This window comes from Lissotriton vulgaris, chromosome 10 (genome assembly GCF_964263255.1).
Source record: "Lissotriton vulgaris chromosome 10, aLisVul1.2, whole genome shotgun sequence".
Lineage (NCBI taxonomy): Eukaryota > Metazoa > Chordata > Amphibia > Caudata > Salamandridae > Lissotriton > Lissotriton vulgaris.
The window spans coordinates 1,060,639,880-1,060,654,809 of NC_141698.1; positions in this window are offsets into that span (position 1 = coordinate 1,060,639,880).

Below are 14,930 nucleotides of genomic sequence, written 5' to 3' on the forward strand. Positions count from 1 at the left end.
ACTCGGTAGGTTGGGTCTTCTATGTCCCCGAACATCCAGTTGTTAATTGTGACCAACTGTGCTGCCCAATAGTAAGTGCGAATATTGGGAACTGCCAGCCCCCCAACCCACTCAAACACCCATTGCTGAAGGTTATAGAGGGAAATGCACAAATTGTCCCCGGTAACTATAGTACTTGGGCCAGCTCTGATGGGCACCCATTGAAACCTATCCAGAGGAGTCCAGGATGGTGTGACGCGCATGGATGCCAACACGTATTCTTACCCAAAATGCCGTCCAAACTTCAAACTCTGGCTAATACAACAGATTTTTTTCTCACATTTCTGGGAAGGAAAGATCTGTAACCTGTAGTAACTGTAAGAGTCCCACACTTTTCTCTTTGTGTGGGTGCTGCTATCACCCATGACAGGCAAGATCTCAAAATACAACATGGAAAAAGTAAGACTTCCATGGATCTCAGTAGTTGTTCTTACCCCCAATGCCCTGCAAATTTAAAACTTTGGCTAAGATCATGGATTTATAGCATTTTTTTGTGAGGGGAAGTTCCGGAATCTATAGGGATCAATTAAAGTCCTAGCTTCCAGCATTCCTACAATTTCTCTGAAAAAACAATACTCTGTTTGTGTGGTTAGACTTATTGCTCACAAAAGGAACTGCTCAAAACTTGAATTGTGTGAAGTTACTGACGTGTCAATGAGGTCCTCACACAATTACATTTCTGATCCATTCCTATGACGCATATTATGTCCACCCATACTTTGGAGGCAGTGTTTAAATCAGGAGAAATGTAGCACCGGAGGGTGGTAAGACTTAGGCACTTCCACCAAATGGCCAGAGTTTTTTGTGACATGAATCTGAGATATCGTTTTTGACCCATACTTTAATATTCGCTGGGCATTCTGGTTAAGAAAATATGATTAGATCAAGGCATAGTCTCCTAGGATCCCCTGGGTCTCTAGGTATCAGAAATACCCAGGGTGGGTAGGGTTCCCTGGCTGCCAGCTCACACAGAGCAAAATAGTGAAGCTATTCACCATGACAAGATAGAGGAAATTGAGGTATGTTTCTGCGTACTTTTCACATATGGGCTGGAAGATCTGGGATAAACCTCCCATTCTGCTTTCCCCTGGGGTTAGGTATACTGTTTGGGGTCTAGAGGTGGAGTCTGATGCTGAATGGTCCAGCGCACTTCACTTTTCTCCTTTTTCATCTCTGGTTGTCTGGTGTGCAGATGGAGTACTTACCACCAATATGCCTATCTAAGGTGGGGCAGCAGTTCTTAAATTGCAAAATAATAAGTGCCAGGGCATTATCAGACGGCCACTACAACTTGCACCATACATTGCCCCTGTCAGCACTACCAATTACAGAACCACTGTGGAGAAGTGTGGCTCACTGGTTAGAGGAGGCAGACCTGGAAGCAGAGGTCAGCCCAGGACCAGGGTTCAATTCCCGGCTCGGCGGGGTCTTGAGTCCTAAAATGTCCATGGACTCGACAATTCTTGCTCTGGTGCCTACTCGATTCACGGGTTCACACTCTGCGACTCTGGGCAATAGCTTGCTTAATCTCCACAACGGCCCCTCGCGGCGGGATGCCTGGCTTTCACCTTGTGGATACCCTGACGGGGTTATCTCACAGGGGAATACCAGGACGGGTTCCCTAAGCAAGCGCTTAGAAACTGCTCAGTGATTTGTGCTATATAAATTCCTGTACATTTACATATAACATGACTACTAAATATCACACTCCTAGAAGTGTGCCAATTTTGACTATTCCAGGCCCCCAAAGCTATTAGAATGGTTTAGCGGAAGGTATTCGTCATTTTTACATTAAATAAACAGCACCACCATATGGTGCACTGTCATAAGTGCCGGTGTTGATAATTAAGTGCCGGTGCAAATTAAGCATTGGGGGTCACAAAGTCAACAAGACAATCAGGGAAAATTGAGAAATAGAATGCAGCATGGGCCTTGCCCCTCCTGGCACTGCATTTCAGTCCTCGACCATGGATACCGATCTTTCTACCACATGTAGGAAGGAAATTTACGTGTTAACCAATTCTCTGCCAGCCCATATGTGAAAATTATGCCTATAAGAATAAAATATTCCTATTGTTTGACAGGGAGATGGCTGCAGTATTCAGGATTGTTTCTGTGAGAGGATTCTAAGCCCCACACCATTAAAAAATATCTGTCCTATTTATCCAGTGTGCTTTCTGCCCTAACCACCGGCAGACCACAAAAACTGTTGAGCTTTATGGTAGAGGAATATGGCTTGATACTATGACAGACTGGGTGCAACTCCATTTCCTTAAAAAAATCTATTTCTGGCATCAAGTGGGCTTTCTGCCCAACCACGATTAGACCAGGAAAACTGATGGCCCTATGGTGGTGCGGGTATGGCCCGATTCCTGGACTGGTGCCCCACATTTTGTACTATAAATAAAAACTGCTGTGGAGTCCAGTGGGTTATCTATCCCTCTGCACTGGATTGATTGCTGATTGGAGGTTATTTCCCCAATTTGTTGTCCCCAGGAGGGGCATAAAGATTGTTGGAGCTTCTTAGAGTTGGGAATACATTCTGATGCCAGAACAAACCGGCTTTAACCCACTTTATTTTTAAAGTAAACCCTATTGGCTAAAAGGCTTTCTGCTCCCCTGAGGGGGCAGGTTGGGGGTAAAGCCCGTGGTCACCCTCAGTGTGGGGAGAATTTTGCCACGCCTGAGGGGCGACTCCCCTCCCCTGAAGCCATCCCCGGTGGCTAATGGGTGAATACCAGCTTGGAGATAACCCTCCCGCAATATCCCCAAACAAGTGTTCATTAGGGAGAGGTAATGTCGTGAAGAGAAGAAAATCTCTCCTTTCCAACAGTAACTCTCCTGTGGTGATCTATGCTCGGGGCTGGGATATGGCACCATGCTTGGGTCACTGTGAAAGGGGGCTGAGACTGAAGGCTCAGCTGCTTTCGCTTTCGGAAGCAGTGACATCTGCACGCATGGCTCGTTGCGTGCCACTGCTATTAAAACAAGCATTGGCATAGTCAATAGGTCTCGTCTTTCGGACCTTACAAGTGTTTAGCCATTGCTATTGACTTTGCGAATGTCTTTAAGCTTTGTTGTAGAGAATTGTGCCAGCTGTGCAGCATGCTGAAAAGTTATAATAAAAAAGTGTTGTAAGCATTTTTATTATCTTATATATAACTAAGAAGACATTATTTACAACTGAACGACACCATAAAAAAAATTAACAAACAATGTCATTTCTTTTTTTGGCTCTTGCAATGCTGGCAACTTCTTCCTGCCTGTTCTAATGCTTCTTTGTTCTTGCCTTTTTTGTTATGGGGGACATAAACAACAGGAGGTTGGGAAATAGTAACTGAATTACAACACAAGCATCAGATGGAGACTAGGGGAAAATCAACAGATGCCAGATTCCGAGGGTAGACTGAGGTGGTGCTGAGTGATGCTGAGGTGTTGCTAAGGTGATGGTGGTGGGCTTGTGCGGAGGTGATGCTCAGGAAATCCTGATTGATATTCAGGTGGGACTGAGTGATGCTGAGGTGGTGGTGTGCCGGTGAATATGGGATGCTCAGGGGATGCTGAGTGATACTGAGGTGGATGCTAAATGATGCTAAGGTGGTGCTGAGTGATGCTGTGGTGCTGTGTCATGCTGAGATGGCGGTATTGCTCTGATATCAAGTGATGCTGAGTTGGTGCTGTGCTGAGTGATGCTGTGCAGATACTGAGGTGGTGCTGCGCTGATGCTGAAGTGGTACTGCATTGATGCTGAGGTGGGGCTGCACTGATGCTGAGGTGGGGCTGCGCTGGTGCTGAGGTGGGGCTGTGCTGATGCCGAGATGATGCTGCACTGATGGTGGTGCACTGATGATGCGATAATGCTGATGCTGAGATGGTGCTGTGCCGATGTTGAGGTGGTGCTATGCTGGTTTAGAGGTGGTGCTGCGCTGGTGCTGAGGTGGTGCTGCTCTGATGCTTAATTGGTGCTGCACTGGTAGGGGTGTAGTGATGAGGAGGTGGTGCTGTGTTCATGCTGAGATGGTGATGAGCTGATGCTGAGATAGTGCTGTGGTGGTGCTCAGGTGGGTGAGGCTGGATGATACTGAGTTGGTGCTGAGTAATTCTGAGGTGCTGCTGAGTGATGCTGAGCCGATGCTTGGGTGGTGCTCAGTCATGCTGAACTGGTGGTGCTATGCTGCTGCTCAGGTAGTGCTTAGGTGGGGCTCAGGTGGTGCTGAGAGATGTTGAGTTGGTGCTGTGTTGCTGTGCTAATGCTGAGGTGCTGCTGCACTGATGCTGAAGTGGTGCTGAATTACTGCTGAGGTGGTGTTGCACTGGTGCCAAGGTGGGGTTGCGCTGATGCTGAGATGGTGCTGCACTGGTAGTGGTGTACTTATGAGGTGGTTGTGCTGTGCTGATGCTTATGCTGAGATGGTGCTGCGCTGATGCTGAGGTGGTGCTGTGGTGGTGCTCAGGGTGTGCTGTGCTGATGCTGAGGTGGTGTTGCACTGATGCTGAGGTGTGCTGTGCTGGTGCTGAGGTGGTTTTGCACTGGTGCTGAGGTTGTGCTAAGTAATACTGAGGTGGTGGTGTACTTGTGCAGAGGTGGGTCTCAGGTGGTACTGAGTGATACTGAGGTGCTGCTGAGTGACGCTGAGGTGGTGCTGAGTGGTGCTCAGGTGGTGCTGTGCTGGAGCTCAGCTGGTGCTGAGTGATGCTGAGGTGGTGCTGTGCTGGTGCTTAGGTGATGTCTTACTGGTGCAGAAGTGGTGCTGCGTTAATGCTGAAGTGGTGCTGTGTTTGGTGCTGAGTTGCTGCTGAAGTGGTGCTGCGCTGGAGGTGAGGTAGTGCTGCAATGATGGTGTGGTTGGGCTGGTGCTGAGTTGCTGCTGCGCTGGTGGTGGTGCACTGATGCGGACATGGTGCTGCGCTGACGCTGAGGTGGTGCTGTGGTGGTGTTGAGTGATGTTGAGGAGATGCGTTGGTTTTGAGGTGGTGTTGACTGATGATGTGGTGGTGCTGCACTGATGCTAAGGTGGTGATGTTGCATTGATGCCTTACAGCTAGAGCAGTCAACCTCAAGCTGGGGAACCAGGTCCTAGTCCCTGCAACGATGCTCAACATCCTGTGATTCTGGTCAAATCACTTAATCTCCCCGTGCCTAACAAACATGAATGATGTCCATCTGTAACAAAACTGGTGCTCATTTAAAGCGCTCTGATACCAGATGTCTCGGGTCTAGTTTGTGCTATATAAAACTCACAAAAAAAATACTGTGCTGGTAGTGAGGTGGTGCTGCACTGGTGCAGAGGTGGTGCTGTGCTGGTGTGGTGCAGTGGAGCTGTGGTGTTGTGCTGGCGCTGAAGTGGTGTTGCACTGGGGTTAAGGTGATGCTGTTCTGGGGCCGAGTGATGCTGAAGTGGTGTTGTGCTGATGTTGTGGTGGTGCTCAGATGCTGCTAAGTGATGTTCAGGTGGTGCTGGAGTGGTGCTGCTGAAGTGGTGCTGAGTGACACTGACTGGTGCTGAATTAGTGCTGCCCTGATGCTTAGGTGGCCTTGCAGTGGTGTTGAGGTGATGTATTACTGTCTACTTGCAGGATACATTGTAAAGCAACCTCACATTACATGCTGCATTTGGAGAGCACGAGGAGGCATCCCTTTGGTTTATTGCTGTGATATTTTTTGCAGGCATTTGCATAGCACACATCTGACTGTGGAATGTGACACAGACAATTATTCAGGAGCCACATCTGTTGATATAAAATGGACCCCTATATACATGCTTACCAGCCCCTTCTGAATTACAAAACCACTTGTTAGCGCCCCCTACGGGTCTCTCTAAGAAGGGGGAACTGCAGGGCCTTTTATTCCACTGGGCATTTCACCCGGCTTGAGCAGGCGGAGGCCGGTTTTGGGCCTCTCCTGGTTCCTATGGCACTTTCCCCAACTCCCTAAGGTTTATTACAGCAGGCACAGAGGACTTCAAGAGAGAGAGAGAAAGAGAGGAGAGGAAGGTAAACAGAAAGAGATCAGAGAGGAAGGGGAGAGAGGGGAGAGAGGGGAGAGAGGGAGAGAGATACAAGATGGATGGAAAGAGAAAGACTGCGAGGGGAGAGGACGGAAGCTAGGCTTGTGTGACTAAATGCCAGGGCCGTTTTTTTGCCCAGTCTGGCCATGGGGTTCTGTCTTGCTCATAGCCTTGGTAAACTCCATGGGCCTCATTTATGAGAAATTATGCATCGTTGCGTGAAAGCAGCGATGCGTCACTTCTCAATGCGCCCTCTTTGCGACATTCCTGATGCGTCATATTTAATGTATGACGCATCATGTCGCAAGGAGTTATAGATACGTCAGTATTTCTGACGTATCTGTAGGCGCAAAAGTGACGCATTGCTGGAGTGTGTCACAAAAGTGACGCAACTCCAGCAATGCGTCCTTTCACATGGGGCAAGCCCCATGTAAAAGAGCCTGCATCAGTCTTACGCCTGCTGTGAGGCAGGCGCAAGATTTTGACGCAACGGCGTCCTAAAAGTGACGCAGTGAAATCTCATAGATTTCACTGCGTCACTTCTACAAGGCTTTTTGCGGGGAACGCCCACCCTGCATACATTATACCTGACGCAGGTATAATGTAGCGCAGGGGTTTACAAAGTGATGCATCTGCTTAGATGCGTCACTTTGTAAATAGTGCGCAACAGGAGGCATGTTTTACGCCGCTGATGCGTTACAAAAAGTGAGGCCCCATGATACTGACCGCCGGAGAGCAAGGAGAGAAGCCGTGTGCCTTCCCTCCGCCGCCACAAAATGAAAATAAAAAAAGGAACACGTTTTTTTCCTGTGTTTTTTGCTTGAATGGCAATATCCTCCCTCACACGTGCGCGAGCAGCAGAATTTGCAAGCAATTTAACCCCAGTCACCTGTACCAGTGAGAGGGACCAATATTTTCTTCGAGGAACCGAAGCGGGCAGATCTATCCGCCTGCGGCTTCCAGTGCGCACATCTCGGGATGCTTCGCCGCCGAGGCAGCGGCCGGGGGGATCCTTCGGGGTCCGCGGTCCCGGGGACTGCTCCGACATTCTGCAATAACAGCGAGCCGGCTGCCTGAATAAAGCACAAAACAGCAAACAATGTGAATAAACGAGCTGTCAGGGAAAGCTATTCGATTCAGTGCTTGGGCCACACTGAATCTCAGACCCTGCATTCTTTATTAAATATATTCTGCTGGTTAGTACATGATTTGCTATTAAAAACACAAGGGAGTTTAATGAAAAACCAGGGCTGGAAGAGTTACATTTGATTTCTTAAAGTGAGATTTAAAGTGACATTGTTCGGGGCTTTGGCTTAGAATTCCCTAATACCAAAATATGAACACTCTGCGGGGACAATTTGCATAATACATTTCGCCAATGTCTTGATTCAGAAAACACTGGATACTGGGCTGCAGGCCAGCTGTGTGCTGTGTAGATTATTGTGGATAATACATATCTTCTACTGGCTGTTGTGGGGGTATCTTTCTATAATTTTATTCAATTTATCACAGAGGTTGTTTGAAATCAAGATCATTGGACACACTCCGGGGCATCCGCAGTGTTCATTGTGTACAGATAAATTCAAATTTGCGTCACAAAATAAGCACCTTGCAGAAGCAGGACTTGTGGCATTTTGTACACACATTTTTTTTTTTGTTATTTCTGTAATTTTTTATTGTATATAAAAAAATATATATTTACATGGAGCATACATGAGCGGCGGAAAGAAAGAGGAGAAAAAGAAAGAAGAAAAAGAGGGCGCCGGGGGGGGGGGGTATAGTAATATTGTCCTGCAATAGTTCGTTCCTTGCCATAGTGTGTGGGGTCGGATAGTTCTATTAGTCCAGAAAACAAAAAGAAGTCCTTTTTCCGAGTCTTGCTTGGCGTTGTCTCCTTTCCCCCCTTTGCGCTGCCTGGTGGGTATAGCACCCCGGACGATAGAGAGGATAGAGAGGGATAGAGGTAGGAATGGAGATAGGAGAGTGTTCTTCCTCGCAGGTTTCTTTTGTTAGGGTGTGGGTCCCTATATAGTGTGTCCCTTGATGGCTGTCTAGTGTCTAGTGTCTGCGCCTAGGGTGGTTTATGTGATGAAAGGTAGAGGTCTAGGGGCTTCCATATGTTTGATTGCCTGTGTGTTTTCGGTGAATGTTTCGCTGTAATGTTATCTGCCCTTCTTAGGAAAGTGACCCAGTTGAGCCACGCCTGCGGTGTAGCTTTTGTGGTATCTTTCCAGTTGCTTAGGATTATTTTGACTGCAGCCGTCAACAGTAGGTCAATGAGGTCACGGTCTTCTGTTGTTGTGATGGACGGGGATGCAAAGCCCAGGACTAGACTTGGAAAATCTATGTGTATGGCTACTCCAGTGATGTCATTGATAAGCTTCCCCGTTCTTTCCCAGAAATCCTTGATCTGAGGACAGCTGAGTAGGAGATGCTCTAAATCCCCCCTTCCACTGTCACAATTCCAGCATGTATCGCTCTCTCGGATCCCCAGGGTGGATAGGCGGGCCAGTGTCCAGTATGCCTTGTGCACTAACCAGTATTTGGTCTGATTTAGTGAAGCAGTTATCTTTTTCCTAGTGGTCGATCTCCATAGTTCAGCCTTTTCAGTCTCGCTTAGTTCCTTCCCTGCTAAAGTCCCCCAAAAGTTCGTGATCTTATCATTGAGTTTGGTGTTTTTGGGGCGTAGAGCTCTGTATAGGTGTGCTATTTGATGTCCTATTATGTTGAGATTGGCTGCAAGCTGTATGAGTGAAGGTGTCTGGCTAGTAAGGTTTGCCTTCCTAATTGCTACTTTCATTTTCAGGAAGTTGTATAGTTCTATGTTTTGTAGGTTGTGCGCTTCCTTGAGTGTATCGAAAGTTGTGTTCTCACCGTGTCTTTGGAGGTCATGGGCCGTGGATATGCCATGTCTGTACCATTCAGGCATGTCCAGAACCTTATCTCTGTATTTTATAATGGGGTTGTGCCAGAGGGATTCAAATTGGCCTCCCCTGATGCTTGTTGACAGTATTTTGTCAACGCTCAGAAGAGCTGTCTTTGTGTTCTTGAGGACGGGGTTATCCTTCACTGCTGGGTGTCGTGTGGCTGTCAGGAGGGTTATAGGGTTCATGCCTTTTAGTAGTCCGCGCTCAAATGTTAGCCATGCCGGGGTGTATTCCTGTCTTGGGTCTAGCCAGTGTAGTCCCTGTCTAGCTATGCATGCCGTCTGGAATCGCTTGAAATTCGTTATGTTCAGGCCGCCCTGTTCTTTTGATAGCCTTAGCTTGTGTAGGCTTATTCTGGGTTGTTTTCCCCTCCAGAGGAAGCTGTTCAGTATCTTGTCAAGTGTCTTGTGGAAGCTCTTTGTGTTAGTCAGTGGGAGCATGGTTAGCATATAGTTGACCATCGGTGTCAGCATCATTTTTATTGCTTCTATCCTACCCAACCATGTTGTGAACTTGGGGGACCACCCTTCTACTTTGTTCTTGATTTTCTGTATTGTTGCGTGTTCGTTGTGTTCCAGTGTCATTCTTAGGTCTCTCTCGAAGAGGATACCCAGATATTTTATAGGTTTTGGTTGCCATGTTAGTCCTGATGTTCCTAGTACTGTTCTTGTTGCGTGGATGTTTAAAGGTTTGCATTCAGATTTGTCTCTGTTGAGTTTGTACCCCGAGACCTGGGCGTAGTTGTCAATGGTGTCAGTCAGTGCTTTTATGGATCTCTCTGGGTCTTCTGTGACTATTAGTACGTCATCCGCGTACGCCGCTAGCTTGACAGTCTCTCCCCCTATTGGTATCCCTACAATGTCCACATTGGTTCTGATCATCGTGAGGAGCGGTTCTATGGCTAGTAGGAAAAGGGCTGGTGACAGGGGGCAACCTTGTCTAGTTCCCCTTCCCAGGTTGAGTATGTTTGATGTGCCTCCGTTGACCACCACCCTTGCTTTGGGGTCCTCGTATAGGGCCATCACCATCTTCCTATAGTTTGGACCTAGCCCGAATTTCCCCATACACTGATCTAAGAAGGGCCATGAGACTCTATCAAAGGCTTTCTCAGCGTCTAAGGCTATCATGACTGCTGCGTTGTTGCTACGGGAGGAGTGGTTAATTACGTGGCATAGAAGTCTCGTGTTGTCGTGTGACATGCGGTTTTTAAGGTAGCCTACTTGCGAGTTGTGTATGAGTTTCGGAAGGTATGCGTTGAGTCTGTTGGCTAGTATTTTTGCGTAGATCTTGCAGTCTACATTAATGAGGGAGATCGGTCTAAAGTTCTTCGCCTCTGTTGTGTCTTTCCCTTCCTTGGGTATCACTATTATGTTTGCCTCAGCCATTGAGGGTGTCATGTGTCCGCTCTGGGCGCATGCTGTAAATACCTCCTTCATTGTGGGTTTGAGTATGTTCAGGTACTGCTTATAGAAGCCAGCTGTGAAACCGTCTGGTCCCGGTGCCTTGTTATCTTTGAGGCTTTGCGTGGCTCTCTCTATCTCATCCCCCGTTATGGTCATTTCCAGGATGTCTCGCTCTTGGTCCGACAGTGTGGGTGTGGTTATGTTCGCTAGTAACTCTTGTCCCCCATCATCATGCAGTGTAACATCTTTGGTGTACAGTCCCTCGTAGAAGTCCCTGAAGACTTCTAGGATGTCTTTGTTCGAGGTCTGGGATGTGCCGTGTTTGTCTTTGATGGCTCCTATTGTGTGGTGTTTCTGCTTCCCTCTCAGGTAGGATGCTAGGTTTTTGCCCGCTTTGTTTGCGGTACAAAGATTAATAGATTTATATTTATTGATCCAAGTGCCCGCCCTCTTGCTCAGTATTCTGTTCAGTTCATACTTTAATTTAGTCAGGTCTGTGAGTGTGTTCTTGTCCTCTATTCTGGCTATGTGGCTGTTCTCAAGTTTTTTAATTTCTTTCTCTAGGTCTGCAATTCTCTTATTCCTGTCTTTGTTCATCCCTCCCTTGACTGTCATGACTGTTCCCCGGATGGTGGCCTTCAGGGCGTCCCATAGGACTTCCCTGTTTGTGTTTGGTTTATCGTTCAATAGTAGGTATTCTTTTATCGCCTCCTCTATCTTGGCTTTCGCTGGGGCGTGTTGGAGCAGACTGTCATCGAATCGCCATCTGCGGGTCGGCTCGTCGTTGTGCTTGCCCGATAGTGTTAGGCTTATGTGTGAGTGGTCCGATACAGTTCTGGGTCCTATTTCTGTGTGGTCTATGAGGTGGGTGTGTGTTTCTGACATTAGGATGTAATCTATTCGGCTATATGAGTTGTGTGGGTTGGAGTAGAATGTGTACTCCCTGGCATCTGGGTTGCTTATGCGCCAAGGGTCTCTTAGACATAGTGATTTGATTTGATTTGATTTGATTTGATAAAAATTTATATTGCGCAAGACAATAACCCGAAGGTATCAAGGCGCCTAATTAATGACATCAAAAAGTCTGAATCAATCATCCTTACACATAGGCCTGTAGGAAGAGGCGGGTTTTTAAAGCGCCGCGAAAGGTCTGCAGGGAGGGCAGGGACCTAAGATCCAAAGGAAGATCATTCCACCACTTAGGAGCTAAAGTGGAGAAGGCCCTACCACCCCATTTAGCCTTTCGCACGCGAGGGGCTGAGAGAAGCAATTTCCCGGAGGAACGCAGATTCCTTCCGGGGATGTAGTGGGAGATGATTGAACCCACTCCAGAATCACTGTTCCTTGCGATGGCTCTGTATGTCATGCACAGGACCTTAAACCGTACTCGGTACTCCACAGGAAGCCAGTGCAGCGATTTTCTGGCCAAAGTGGCCGAGGAGCGTCTAGGAACATCCAGAACAAATCTGGCCGCGGCATTCTGGACAACCTGCAAGCGCTGCAGGAGGGTCTTATTTAGCCCCGCATACAGCGCATTGCAGTAGTCCAGGCGTGAGCCGATGAGCGCGACCGCTATTTGCTTTCTGGACTGCACAGAAAGATATTTCCTGATCCTTCGCAGGGTGTGGATAAGGCCCCAACAGGTGGAGATGGTCCTACTCACCTGTCTACCCATATCCAGGGCAGGATCTATCATCACCCCAAGATTTTTTGCAGATGTAGTGGGGGAAGGGCACACACCTAGCGAGTCAGGCCACCAACTGGAGGACCAGATATTTTCGTTCCCACCAAACACCATCACCTCAGTCTTCTCCCCATTCAGTTTGAGGGAGTTCTGAATCATCCAGTGACCAACCGCCTCCATACAAGATCTAAATTTGGAGACGGTCTGCACATCTGAATGGGAGAGAGAGACGAGTATTTGGGTGTCGTCAGCATAGGATACTACCTCCATCCCGAAAGTTCTTATTAGTCTGGCCAGTGGGGTCACATAGATGTTGAATAGGGTCGGGCTAAGAGCCGACCCTTGTGGGACCCCACATAGCACAGGCCGGGATGGAGATAGAAACTCACCCATCTTGACTCTTTGTTCCCTCCCAGTCAGGAAGGAAGTCAGGAGATCTAGAGCTGCGCCCTTCACCCCCACATCCCCCAGACGAGATGAAAGAACTGAGGGAGAGAGGGTATCAAAGGCCGCAGTTAGGTCTAACAGGACCAGGAGGGTAGTCTGGCCTCTGTCCACTGTCGTGCGGATGTTATCGAGCACGACAGTGAGGGCCGACTCGGTGCTATGTTCCCTCCTGAATCCATGCTGAGAAGAGTCAAGACAACCCGAGCTTTCTACAAAAGCGGCGAGATGCTTATTTAGATGAACCTCAAGCATCTTCGCAGGGGCGGGAAGCAGCGAAATTGGCCGGAAGTTTTTCAGGACTTCCGGATCAAGGGAGGCCTTCTTTAGCAGAGGTTTTACTACTGCTTTCTTCCATTCCGCAGGGAAGACACCATCTCTTATTGCTAGATTCATAATTTCTAGCAGTGGTGGTAAGAAGGACTCCTTGCACTGCTTGATGATTTTCAGAGGGCAAGTATCCAAAGGGGAACCGGATTTGATCTTATTAAGCAGGACTTCAAGATCCTGCGGTTCTAGTGGTGGAAAGGAGTCCAGAGTGCTTAGGGGAGGAGCATCGAAGATGGGCGAATTCGACTGAGGCAGGGCATTAGAAACACTGATGTCAGCTCTTTGTTTCTCGAGAGCAAGATGGATTTCCAAAATTTTTGTATGGAAAAATAGGGCAATCCTATCACATAAGTCCTGCGAAGGGATAACAGGGTCAGGAGTTTGTAAATTGACTAACGCGTCGACAATTTTGAAAAGCTCCTTCGGGGAGGAGAGCGAGGTGGTCAGGGTTACAAAGTAATCTTGTTTAGCCTGCACAATCTCAGCCTTGTATTTCCTGACAAGGAGTTTGTGGGCTTCTTTATTCTTAAAGTCCCAGCTAGAATGCCAGAGCCTCTCCTTCCTCCTCACTTCTTGCCTGAGGAGCCTGAGGGAGTCGGAAAACCACGGAGCAGAGGGTCTCTTCCTTGCTCGACGTCGGGTCTGTATGGGAGCTAGCTCATTCATAGCTTCGGTCACAACCTGTTCAAAATGATCAACTGCGGTATGTACATTGTCCATACCCGTGATTGAAAAGCTAGCAGCCCAAGGCGCAAAGGAATGGCTGCTGATGTCCCTAAGGTTTCTAGCCGTAACTATTGCATGATTCCCTTTTTTACTTCCATCCCTCATGAGGAATTCCAGATGGAATGGAACTGCAAGATGGTCGGACCAGGATAAATGCACCGGATCCTTAGTGATAATACGATGGTCATTCGAAAAGATGCCATCTAACGTATGACCTGCCCGATGAGTCGCCCCACTGACTCGCTGCATAAGCCCACAGGAAGCCATAGCCTCAATGAGTCCTGAGGTGTCAGAGGCATCCTGTCGTTCTAAGTGATAATTAAAATCACCTAGGATGGAGAGATTTTCTCGGCCAAAATATGTTTGGAGCAGAGGTTCTTAAGGATGTAGGGATTGCTTGTTGATTGGCTTGGCCTGTATGGATGCTTGTCAATTGCTGGGTCTAGGACTTGGTTCATATCCCCTGCGACGATCAGCAGATCTCCTAGCGGTAGTGAGTACAGTTATGCACCCACCCCCTCCCAAAATGATCTGTCATCACTGTTGGGTCCATATATGTTAGCTACATGGAATGTCTCCCCCGCTCTTCTGAGTGTCGTTATGAGCATTCTCCCTTGCGTGTCTGCTTGAGAGTCTACAACTTCTATTTTGGAGTGTTTGCTTACAATTGTTACTACCCCATTCTTCTTATTCTGTGCTGGTGAGCCCTGCACCTCACCTATCCAATTGGCCCCTATGCGGCTGATGTCTTCTGCTTGTAATCTCGTTTCTTGGAGTACATATATGTCGCTCTTAAGTTTCCTAAGGTGTTCGAGCACTTTCCTCCTTTTCACCGGGCTATTCAGACCCTTGACGTTTAGGGACACAATCTTAATGTCAGACGCTATGCTACTCTGGTTGCTGTTTGTCATTTAAACTGCTCTTTTTTCCGCATTTGCAATGGCCTTTCTCTGCGTCTTTTCGGTCTCTGGGTTGTGTGTGGGACCATCCCCCTTCTCCTGTTTGTACTGCTCCCCCATGTGAGTGTAAAGAGAAAGATAAAGTATAGAGAAGACAGATGATAGTAAGTCGGCCCATGTATGTGCTCCCCGCTCCCCCCCGGTTCCTTCGCTCCCTCTCCCCCGCCCGTCCCTCCCGCCTCCCCTCCTCCCTTACTTGCTGAGTGGGTGTGCGACGACAAAGTTCCTTCGCTCCGCGTCTTTTCCCTGAGGTAGAGTTGGTTTTCTTCCTTGGTGTAGCTTGATTTGAGGTAAAAATGGGACCAAGGACAGAGCAAGGCACCATACTCTGTTACCGCTTGATTGTCTCGCTCAGATAGTGCCATGGTTGACCTTGGGTTTGTTGTACTCGCTACCGGCTGTTAGCTGCT